Source organism: Mizuhopecten yessoensis, unplaced genomic scaffold, assembly GCF_002113885.1.
Source record: "Mizuhopecten yessoensis strain PY_sf001 unplaced genomic scaffold, ASM211388v2 scaffold6135_1, whole genome shotgun sequence".
NCBI classification, from domain to species: domain Eukaryota; kingdom Metazoa; phylum Mollusca; class Bivalvia; order Pectinida; family Pectinidae; genus Mizuhopecten; species Mizuhopecten yessoensis.
This window is the reverse complement of record NW_018406397.1, coordinates 559,978-573,061: the sequence shown is the minus strand read 5'-3', so window position 1 is coordinate 573,061 and position 13,084 is coordinate 559,978. Positions and strand designations below refer to the sequence as shown.

General features: G+C 35.7%; 1 protein-coding gene across 4 annotated transcripts in view; it reads right to left on the bottom strand.

The window, feature by feature from the left end:
• Positions 1 to 13,084, bottom strand: part of LOC110451542 — a 43,578-nt gene that overhangs the window by 18,830 nt on the left and 11,664 nt on the right. Inside the window, exon 1 of one of the 4 annotated variants that reach the window (XM_021499623.1) lies at positions 11,302 to 11,648. The exons of 2 other annotated variants lie outside the window; for them this stretch is intronic. The gene's annotated coding sequence lies outside the window, so the exon portion shown is untranslated. Of the gene's footprint in view, positions 1 to 11,301; positions 11,649 to 13,084 lie in introns of those variants that run through there. One more of the 4 variants, XM_021499625.1, reaches the window with a different exon arrangement.

Below are 13,084 nucleotides of genomic sequence, written 5' to 3'. Positions count from 1 at the left end.
TTGCATTCCGGGAAATAAATAGATAATCAAACACATCGATAATTCATTAATAAAGAAATCGTGCAGTAAACAGAAGTTTATGTCCCAGATACGATTGATAGATGCTGATGAGTGTTTGGGCAACAAAATATCCAACTCTGCAGGATTCATTTCACAAAGTATTACATCGACTATCTTCAATACCATGATCTTGTTCTAGATTCGTATTTGATCACTTGCAAGTACGAGTCTATCTTAATTTGGGAATCTAAATCCTCGGATATAAAAATACATTTGTTAGTAGGTAACGAAAACGGTTTCAAGAACCAGGAGGGGATGGCATTTCGACGTGCAAAAATTCAAAGTGGTACTAATGAAATCATACTATCAATTACGGTCAAGATGAATGACGTCAATTCTGCTATAAATAGAATATTGGCTACCATTGGTAAAGCACACTGAACACATTATTTTGGCTTTTAGTACATTATTGTACTAGTAACGGACCCTGTTTAGCGATTGTTGTGCATTCAGTTTCAAAATAAATTTCCTTCCTTTATTAATAATTTACGTAAAAAAATGTGTTTTATTTATGATATATTCGTTAAAATAAACGTAATAACGTGCTGTAACTGTCAACACGAAACAGGACGAAATTGGAACTCGACTCAGATACAAAAAGGCAACATCAGGAAGAAAGCAGACACCAAAACAAAACCAAAACCACAAGATATCTTTAAAAATATGTCACCCTAATTAATGTTGTGGCATGGCAAAATGAATTCGCCTTGGTAATACTATTAATTTTTCTGGAAGTACACACGAAAATAATAAGGTGACGCATCAAAATTTAAAATAAAAATGTATTTAAGAAAATTTGACGCCTACTACAAAATGCCTTTCCAATGAGTAATACAGTTTTGTTTAAAGGTCGTGTTTTAAAACTTGAGTGTTCGGTTGAAGTAATTGAGTAAATTGCTAAATTGGATAGACTTTGTTAAATAGTATATACACTGGCTATATTTCACTTGCGATGTTATCGAGTCGTACCCTGGACTAGAATACAGGGTTTGACTAGGTACGGTCACAGTCCCACAAAGGGACCAGTTAGGTGTACCGATAACCTGGAACTATTATCTCTGAATTCATCACGTGGGACGATAAGTGGAGGAATAAACTTGTTTCTAATTATCTCAAATTTAATTCCGACAATGTTGTGGTTGTTCTATGTATGTAAAAGACACGGGATCTGACCAGCTCACCAAACCTGATTTCATGATTTTGTTTAACTATTCTTGATAGAATGAGACCAAAATTCACATTTTCATTTTGTTGTCTTTCCATTTTTCACACAAATGGAGAAACGTGACTTGAATTTGTTCCACGACTTGTTTGTTATTGTTTCATAAGAAGAACACAAATCCAGCATTTTTTCGTAATGTTTAGCAATGTTTTCTTATAACAAACTGCTTATAGCCAAGTACATCTTCCCAATCAAGGGGTTCCCCTCTAGATACATAAAACTTAACTACACCCATGGAATATATCAGGAAAACGTCGAAGGTTTTTTAAGCGACACCTTGTGAATTATACAACTAGACTAGTTCCATGTCTTTGAAGAAGATCAAGACAATCGCGCAGCAGCGAAACGGTAAAATGACAGGATCTGAATTTGGGTTTATCTTCTAAGTTTATCTTCAAAGGACAGAAATCAGTCTAGAGATTATTAAGATTTTGTAACTGAAACGAATCATATAGCTTACCGCCAGCCTTCGATTTTGTCATGACATATTCCAGAATCCATGGATTCAACAATGAGCCAGGTAAGGCAGACGCCATTCATTTCGATTATGATCAATGCGTTCAATCGCAGAAAACCAGATTTATATTAGTTACTGTGGTGCTGTTCAAAGACAAACTAAAGTGTTCACACTACTTTTTTCCCACTGGAATTGCCCTGAAGATTGCAAAGACCATTGCCAGTTGTGGAGTTCAATTGAAATCACATTAGATAACGATATTCATCTACTCTCCTGACTAATGATATAGCCTAGCTTCACCATGTTTCATGCTATGGTATTAAAGGAACCAAACTCAGTTATATCAGACACTCGAAAATATCTCGAAATTTTCACCGATCCCGAAGTCGCGTGAGAAACACCATAACATTCTTATGACATCTTACATTGTGCTGGACGACAATTGAAACAAGTACTCTTGTCGTTTTTTCGTAACTTATTATATTAAATATCGATTTTTCTGTGCCACAAAAACGCTCTGACCTCTAGCGGGCAGAAATGCTATAAATCAGTTAAGTTGCGTCATTCAGGACACGTTCTAGTATTAGCAACAAATCTACCTAGATATTTATAAACCAATTTGTCAGTTAAAACATCTTTATAAGCCGTTTAAAAATTCAAAATACCCCTACAGGATTTATAATTCAAGAATAAAAGGACACTGCGCTTCGTATTCCAGTAAGCCTGAAGAGTCGCCATGAGATTCCCCCGGTCTCTGCCGTCGAATTGAAAAGTTGTTGTCGGATTTAAATCTCTTAAACAAAATTAATTTCGTTTCAGTTACTCTGCATGGTAAGATTTTGATCCAATCTTATCGAGGTAGAATCAATTCAATAAAGATGATGCCCTACTTGCATTATCACCGCTTACCGTCATGGGTTCTATTACATCTGTGTTTGAAAATCATGCACAAGGTTGCGGTTGATATATATTTAATGATTATAATAATGATAATAACAATTCGAGGTTCTTATATACCGCTTTATCACAACCTAGTTCGTAGGTCATCTCAAAGCGGTTCACAAATTTGTATCCCTGGTTATAGGGTCTTTGCAACAAGCCAAAATCTTTATCAACTCCCTGGGGAGCATACAGCCGGTGCTGCCATTTTGGCTCTCACAACTAGCATTCAACAATTCTAGCACTGCCCAGCCACGTACTCATTGACAGATAAGTAGGCTGGAACAAGGAGAGTTAAGTATCTTACTCGAAGATACAACACAGTGCCGTGCTGTGACTCGAATCCGCAACCCTTCGATCACGAGTCCGGCGTCCTACACTAAACTACGGTGCCTATCAAGTCCTTAAGTATATTTATGGTGCTGGGATCCCAATGTTTGATATTAACGATATTGATATCCCAATGTCTCGGTCGATTTCAATATATACTAACACTTATTGAATTATGAACGCAACGTCGAATTGTCTTAATAAGACATGGTGTCAAAACATCACTTTACAGGTAGTACAATACGTAAAGTATTGTGTGACATCACAGACCTGTCACTCTCTTGTCAAAATTACAAATGCTACTGTAGTCGAATACAACATTAATAAATATACACATAATAACTTGATATTGACTATTGTTACACGTGTCTTATGAAGTGGATTTCTATAGCATATGGAGTCAAATTAGAAGAATGGATGTTCGGTGGTTTGTTTTGTTGTATTTCAAGTCGAGTGTTAAACACTTTTACGTTAATTTCTCTTTCCCGTACACGTCTTTGTTCAATATCAATGACTATGAGTCTGGCATTAGTGTCTCAAAGAAAGTTTACATAGAGTGTGAATAAAGCAATGGGATCTCGGGTACAAAATAAGGACAAAAAATCAATGTTTTTTTTCAAAGTACCACATATTGAATCAAACATTATGTATATATAGAGCGCCCGAGGTGACATGTGCAGAACATAATATGTCGTGGCCGCGAGATAGTATATCAGTACACGAAATGAATACTAGAATGAATAACATATCCCTGTTTACATATAACGACATTGTACGTAAATGAATTTGAGGAATACGATATTAAAATTCCAAAGTGATCATATTGTAAAAGATATTGAACGTTTGTTTATTTAGAGGGAACGACTATTCATCCCTCAAAAATTGACAAAATTTAATTCAAATTACGCGTATTTACTTACTTACTTTTAACGTTTACCTTGATGACATCCTAGGCATCCATAAAGCAATATAGTGGATTAATGTCAATTGGAAAGGAAACACATTCCACTCGTTTAAATAAGCTAACAATCTACTGTAAATTTTAATTATTAAAAGTTAAAGGAGATTTGGCCCAAACGCTTAATCTTCAAACACACTTAAACCAATACTAATGCTGTTTATAAATACACTGTTTATAGTTACGTAGCAGTATATCATCGTGTCAACAGTGATAGTTACGTATCAGTATATCATCGTGTTAACAGTGATAGTTACGTGTCAGTATATCATCGTGTTAATAGTGATAGTTACGTAGCAGTATATCGTCGTGTCAACAGTGATAGTTACGTATGAGGATATCATCGTATTAACAGTGATAATTACGTATCAGTATATCATCGAGTTAACAGTGATAGTTACGTTTCAGTATATCATCGTCTTAACAGTGATAGTTATGTATCAGTATATCATCGTGGTAACAGTGATAGTTACGTATCACTATATCATCGTGTTAACAGTGATATTTACGTATCAGTATATCATCATGTTAACAGTCATAGTTACGTATCAGTATAGCATCGTGGTAACAGTGATAGTTACGTATAAGTATATCATCGTGTTAACAGTGATAGGTACGTATCAGTATATCATCGCGTTAACAGTGATAATTACGTATCAGTATATCATAGTGTTAACAGTGATAGTTATGTATCAGTATATCATCGTGTAAACAGTGATAGTTACGTATAAGTATATCATCGTGTTAACAGTGATAGTTACGTATGAGTATATCATCGTATTAACAGTGATAGTTACGTATCAGTATAGCATCGTGTTAACAGTGATAGTTACGTATCAGTATATCATCGTGTTAACAGTGATAGATACGTATGAGTATATCATCGTATTAACAGTGATAGTTACGTGTCAGTATATCATCGTGTTAACAGTGATAGATACGTATGAGTATATCATCGTATTAACAGTGATAGTTACGTATCAGTATATCATCGTGTTAACAGTGATAGTTACGTAGCAGTATATCATCGTGTTAACAGTGATAGTTACGTAGCAGTATATCATCGTGTTAACAGTGATAGTTACGTATGAGTATATCATCGTGTTAACAGTGATAGTTACGTAGCAGTATATCATCGTTTTAACAGTGATAGTTACGTATCAGTATATCATCGCGTTAACAGTGATAATTACGTATGAGTATATCATCGTGTTAACAGTGACAGTTACGTATCAGTATATCATCGCGTTAACGGTGATAATTACGTATCAGTATATCATCGTGTTAACAGTGATAGTTACGTATCAGTATATCATCGTGTTAACATTAAAAGTTACGTATCAGTATATCATCGTGTTAACAGTGATAGTTACGTATCGGTATATCATCGTGTTAACAGTGACAGTTACGTATCAGTATATCATCGTGTTAACAGTGATAGTTACGTATCAGTATATCATCGTATTAACAGGGATAGTTACGTATCAGTATATCATCGTGTTAACAGTGATAGTTACGTATCAGTATATCATCGTGTTAACAGTGATAGTTACGTATCAGTATATCATCGTGTTAACAGTGATAGTTACGTATCAGTATATCATCGTGTTAACAGTGATAGTTACGTATCAGTATATCATCGTGTTAACAGTGATAGTTACGTATCAGTATATCATCGTGTTAACAGTGATAGTTACGTATCAGTATATCATCGTGTTAACAGTGATAGTTACGTATCAGTATATCATCGTGTTAGCAGTGATAGTTACGTATCAGTATATCATCGTGTTAACAGTGACAGTTACGTATCAGTATATCATCGTGTTAACAGTGATAGTTACGTATCAGTATATCATCGTGTTAACAGTGATAGTTACGTATCAGTATATCATCGTGTTAACAGTGATAGTTACGTATCAGTATATCATCGTGTTAACAGTGATAGTTACGTATCAGTATATCATCGTGTTAACAGTGATAGTTACGTATCAGTATATCATCGTGTTAACAGTGATAGTTACTCATCAGTATATCATCGTGTTAACAGTGACAGTTACGTATCAGTAAATCATCGTTTTAACAGTGATAGTTACGTATCAGTATATCAACGTGTTAACAGGGATAGTTACGTATCAGTATAGCATCGTGTTAACAGTGATCGTTACGTATCAGTATATCATCGTGTTAACAGTGATAGTTACGTATCAGTATATCATCGTGTTAACAGTGATAGTTACTCAACAGTATATCATCGTGTTAACAGTGATAGTTACGTATCAATATATCATCGTGTAAACAGTGATAGTTTCGTATCGATAAATATTACCTATTAACAGTAACAGTTTCACATCAATACATCACTATAATAATCGCGACAGTAAACTATCAATTTATCGCCATGTTAAGTAATGGTTACGTAAAATTGACGACAATGTTATCCGAGAAACCATGATAAATGACAAAAATATGATACCGATCGAAAATATATTGAATTGAACGTAAATGACCTTTCATACCACGTTAATTAGTCATATTTACATATCGCTGTCGTTAACAACTAGGATAAATACATAATGTTGTTCGAAAGTCTATTTATGGTAGTTTGCCGCCCGACCAAGAGATGGAAATACGGCAGACAGGTCTGTGGGTACATATCGATACAATTGCACATTATCTCCCTGTGTATCTGTATATCTGTAGGATAATTATAACTGCACCGTGTATCCTGCGTGATATCGGTACATATAAGTTACAAGTACATCAGCGGAAAGGGAAGAGGTGGGAGAGGGGCAGTTGCGTCTTGAAAATAAAATTAATTACTGAGCTAAGAGTGAAGATTAAGGATGTGTACATTATGCAATTTTAAGACCAATGTAAATAAAAAGAAACAAATACGGAGAATGACCTGCATGTGTAATGATGAATTCAATACCACCCGATAAATTCTATGACCAATTTATTCCAAAACCTCATGTAGACCATAGTGCGTGAATTAAATACCAAATGAGACCAATTGAATCATGAAACATATTTCAGACACAACCGGATAAAACGTCTATGCACGTAAAATCTTAATTACAAGTTACGTAATACACACTAAAATACTGCAGTCACGGTTTAACCAAGGATTGAACAGGCAGAAACATAAGTAGGCGGTGAATAATGATTGGTTTAAGTGTATATGGGGACCCCGGGTCAGCAGAAAGTGATTTATAGTGCAGTCTTTGTTGTTGTAATACAACATGTACCTTAACATATTGACTTGCCTTTTAAAGAATTCTTTCAGAGTACGTGTAGCCTTCGGTATTTCAAGGCATAAGATTATTATTTAATCACTCCGGTGTAATAATAAAAAAATGATGAAATTAAGTAAACTTTCATTTTTAAAGAGGGGGGGAGGGGTGAAATGTTGACATTTCAAAGTCTATCAGGACTCGTTTCTTTGTTCATTCCAAATTTGTATCAAAGATCATTTTTGCCAACCTCCATTGGCAGCCTTTAGTAAAATTGCATGCAGTGATATTCGTCTGATTCTTTGAGATTGAAAATGAACACTAACAACGTCAGGCTAAAAAGAAAATTTAAATTGAATGCAGGAATTGAACAGAGAAGAAGTTAAAGTGTTTGAACTATGATAAGACTCCATGTAAGTTTGCAGTGTAATACACCTTCTCGTAATGTCCCTTTAAAAATACCGCGGTCGGACAGGATAGGGGGCTGTGACTTGTCATATATAACAGGTATATAAACAGATCAAGTTAAATGCATTTACAATATTTCAATGTTATTATTGGTAAGTTCCGTTTCCTCCAGAACTGATGTAAAATATACTTAAATGTATCGTCATAAATCAAACGCATGTCAAGTGCCTATGGTGGATTTACCCAATGAAGCAAGGCTTGTATTCTAACAGATGGTGAGCTGCATTATCATGCACGCAATAAATCAAATGGCTATCAGGTACCCATGCAAAATGTTTCAATACGAAGGATATTAAGGAAAACAGATTCAATATCACGTACATATTGCCAATCTAATCGTTTACTTTCTATTTGAATTGACGATTTAGAATGGTTCATACGCATTTCAAGTTTAAATCACGTTCTGTCACATGTTTTGAACACTCGATCGTAAGCAATAAATCCAGATAAAATTATTTCCCGGTGCTGAGAACAGTAGCTCTTTGAGGCGGCGTCCGGTAACTATGGTGATAGTGTGTGGTGAAGGGTGAGGATACCCGACCCTTCCATCAAAAAAGGGAAGTAATTCATGCGTTATCAATGTTAGACATGAATATAATACCGTTATTGTTTGTTCTAGGTCACGTTTTAATTGATCAAATATGTAAAAAAAATGCTGAATAATACTTACGGTTTTATTTTTCGAGTTATATCGGCTTTAATCACGGCTGAGAAACAAAACGTGTCATATGATATATTGACCTGTTGACCTATATTGAGATTTCGATCTTTAATATTACAGCCGTATGCGATCTCCACATATAGCATATGCTCATAACAAATGTCATAAGGAATAATCTCTCATTACAAAAGTTAAAAAGCATGTCTTAATCTAATGTCGCCATGAGATATTTAAAACAAATATGAAAGTATAAGAATCACATGAAGTAATAGCAAAATTATTAACATGAAAGCGAGGTTGGATTTCACCAGGTATCAGAACACTATAATACTGTGTTGGACTGGCGTGTCCTCAAACTTGAAGCAGTGAGCCAAGAACAAGGGAGTGAATCGGTTCTGTTCTAATTCCTTAAAGAAACAAACCAGGTGATCAATAATGTAAAATGCCCGAAACTAAATAAGCCGAATAATTATAACGAGTATTTGGTTGTAACTCCAGTGGTTTAAGGTATAATGAGTCTATTTAAGGCTGGGTACACATTCACACTGCTAGGAACACACCCGATAATCCACAATAATGCCTAATAAGTAAGGAACGTGTATAAGTATGTCGCTGTAGGCTAAATACACAGAGGTGACAGGTCAGGTGAAGACTGATATTCACACGAATAGTTACTATATTGAAGTATTGGCCTGTAGTATTGCACTATTGGCTTTGTTTGTTTGGTTTGTTTGTGTTTTACGTCCTATTAACAACTATGGTCATTTAAGGACGTGCCAGGTTTTGGTGGTGGAGGAAAGCCGGAGTTCCTGGAGAGAAACCACCGACCTACAGCCAGTACCTGGCGACTGCCCAGCGAGGGTCTCGAACCCACGACCCAGTGGTGGAGGGCTAGTGGTAGCAGAATGTCAGACGCGGCCCCTTCTCGTTATTGTACGACTCACTAGCTTGTGACACGTGATGGAGGATGCCAAGCAGAACTGGATGATTCTTCTGTATCTCATACTAAAAGATATATAAATATTTGCTCCTTTTCTGTGTGTTTCTTATAAAAGTATATTGTGGATATTGAAGATATAAACATTAATTTTTGGCACTCATTGGCATAACTTGGTAACTTTAATTTCTAGTCTTCTCCTGCTTAACGCTCAGCAATTTAGGAGTGGGACGACTGGTTCGCCCGTTGTCAGTATAATGTGACCGGGTGGGGTGTCCTGCTGGGTGTATTCGGCAGTATATTTCATTGAGGTAGCACTATAAAGTCAGCATCAGTTCCGCACTATAACAAGGAGACAAACACGAACATATCGCAGCCTCCCAAAACACACACGCATACACTACACGCATGCATCTTGCACACAGGGCAGGCCGTCCTTAAATGACCATAGCTGTTGATAGGACGTTAAACAATACTAAACCAAACCTAACTTAGTCCTTGCCTTCTACTTGAATGTTCTTATATTCCTCTTTCTCTTTGAAAAGCTATCTTTTACCACAACATCAATACACAATGACAAATTCAGATGTTAAAGCCGATAAGACAATATCAGAAAAAAGGTCTGACACAATGACAAACTCAAGAAAGACATCATAAATCCCAACGAAATGAGCTCTTACTACAGTGACGTTGCCAAAGCAACACGCTGTTTCGCTATATTTACTAAGAACAACGATTGTTGCAAAAGCGCTTAAGGGGAATTTTGTAACTTATGTATGGCGCTATGTACAAGTTGAATGCGGTTATTATTCAATATGACTGAAAAGACTATCTGCTTGCAACCTAATTTACCATTCGAGGCCTTCAGGTTAAATTGCTAGTATTCGTTTAAATCCCCGATGACTACTGTTAATACCTTGGACATAGCTGAGCTACTCATATGCAAGCATATAGTAATGTCATCAATCGGGCATTTGGCAATTGTATGGGGACGCCAAGAAATTATAACACTATCCTATGATAAGGATAATTAACACATGTCGTAAGTGACCCTTTAAATCACCCCTACTGATGACATCTGACCTAGATAAGTTGTGTGAATTCTGCATACTCGGAAATAATGCCACCCTGTTTTATCCCTTACGATTCAGTGAACGCCATTGTTTTACAATATCATTATGATCTACAACGCTATACAGCCGGGCGACGGTTGTGAGATGTGCCGTCCGATACAACAGTTATATTTGTCCCACGGTAGCTTTTGATGTCTATTATTAGTAAATACAAATATTTACATTATTGTTTCATAAGAATGTAACAGATACAACTTAACACGAAATTATTATACCAGGAGAAAGATCATGTATAATATGTGAATCCCGTGAGATTCTTGGTGTTTCAATTTGTACATTTTTCTAATTTCGATAGCGGTTTGAAAAAATTGTGTCCACAGCATACCCTATTATTTGACTATTATTAGTTTCATTATATTGAAGATTGTCACTTTTTCATTCTCAAAGTGTAAACATATCACCTAAGCATTATGGCGAAGAAAATGCAACTCTTGGTAAAATGATAAGTGTTACGTCATATTCATCAGACAATTAAAAGATAAAGCGACATATCATTGCTAGTATCTCCAATCTCGAATACCGTAAAACATTTAAACTAGAGTGTATTTTAATTTGAGTTCTCAGACTTACCCGTGGGAACTCGAACCAATAACAAACAGATTGTCTGTATACATTTGTGAATATCTAATCATCATGTATTTCAATTTAACACTATGTCGGGTCATGTATCTAACAATGATAACGACTTATTAACTCTACGTAATAGACACATTATACTCCGACAATATATAGGACCAACCAACCCGGAACCACCAACGAAACTACCGCTAACACTCCCCCCGGGAGGGACACGTGCGGATATCTACCTATCTATGTCCGGAAGAACAATCACAGGATATACTTTTGACAGCCACTTTGTGACAATTATTTGACATTTAAACTCGTCGACTATTTACCACCTACCTGCTGATCGGATTGTGGTCCACGTAAATTCGTTTGAATACATATCCAGGTAAACAATCCAGGTAAACATGAAAACGTGTCCCCAGTTGACACATTGTATAAAGTCTTAATGTCAATATATGTACGTAGTCATACCGTTATCTGAAAGGAATCTCCACAAAAATCATTCGTTTCGTTGAGTCCTTGAGAACACACAAGGTTCCAACGTCTAAAAAAAGTGGTCACCAATATTTGTGGTGCCACAGATCCAAGACTTTCCTCATGTCGAAGCAGGATTTAGCGCTAACGGGTGCAAACACGCTGTGTTAAATGAGTTATGATATTATGTATGACATAGACAGGTATGAATACCTGGGTTATCGGTGAGGTGAACATCTACTCTGTATCGTGTATACAGCTAGCTGTTGACACCACGGGTATAAATGCCGGGGTAACTGTCGACACCTCCGTCTTACCAACAAATCATTTTATCCGGGGTTTTTTTGATTTTTTTATTTCAAAACCATTACTGACCTAATTTATAATTTTACAAGGTAATGCTCTACATGGTAGGTGTTAGAGACATCTTGTTTTAACTTATAAATATATATAACAATAATAAAATCTAGGTGATTTTCTGTCATCCCGATTGTTTCTGTCATCAGCGCTTGTTGAAAAATAAAAAGTTGAAAAAAATATTAATGAAGTTATAGGGTTGTTAATAAATTGCGAATGTAACATTTGAATTGCTTTACAAGCCTGATCAAACAATGAATAGACATGGGCATGGTATTGATCAAAAATATTAAAAACAAAAATAATCAAAAATCCTCCCGATGATTATATATCAAACTAATGGTGCATTGTAAAGACAGTGATCAATGGCATCTTTAACAGCTCACGGAGTAATTCGAAATCAGGAGGAATTTCCCAAAGTGTTGCATTTATAAAAACATGATCATATTGCCAAAGCGAGAAAATATTTGGTAATGTTCCAGAAACTGAATACTTTTTGTCAGTTTCATATTGCTTTCCAATAAATCAAATACCGTGAATCATAACTTTGATATATTGAGCAGCAAAGAAGTCGCTACCCACAAGTGTGTTTGTCTACATAAGCATCAGCAGTAGCCATAAATTGCAAAACAGAACCTTTTCCTAGTTTAAGAAATAAATCCTGCTCTATGAAACTATTGGTAATAAATCAACGGCGAGTGTACTTGATTTAACCCTGACCTGTTCATTATACATGTACATGATAAATAGAACTAGAAAATGTCTGTAAGACATAAATGCCCCCGCTGCCATGTGAAATTAGTTTCAGTGTTCTAGAAAAAGTAACAACCACTTTGATCTTGATACCCTGAAACATGCACACACACAAGGTACTACACTTAAAGTTGATTTTAATATGAAGTTGCTAAGTTTTTAAATTGAATTAGTAGATGATTTTCTATATATAGCAACAGTGACCTTGGCCTTGACCTTGGAACCCTAAAACACAACAATGTCCGAAGTATACTCATACTTGACCTTTGCATAAAGTTTGACCAAAATCCATGAAAGAATGAAGTTGCAAAGTGTTTAAATTGAATCAGTTGATGATTTTCTATATATAGCAAGTGTGACCTTGGCATTGACATTGGATCCCTGAAATACAACGATGTCCGAAGTATACCCATACTTGACCTTTGTATAAAGTTTGACCAAAATCTGTCAAAGAATGAAGTTGCCAAGTGTTTACATTGAATCGGGACGGGACGGGACGGGACGGGACGGGACGGACATGGGTAACACTATATGC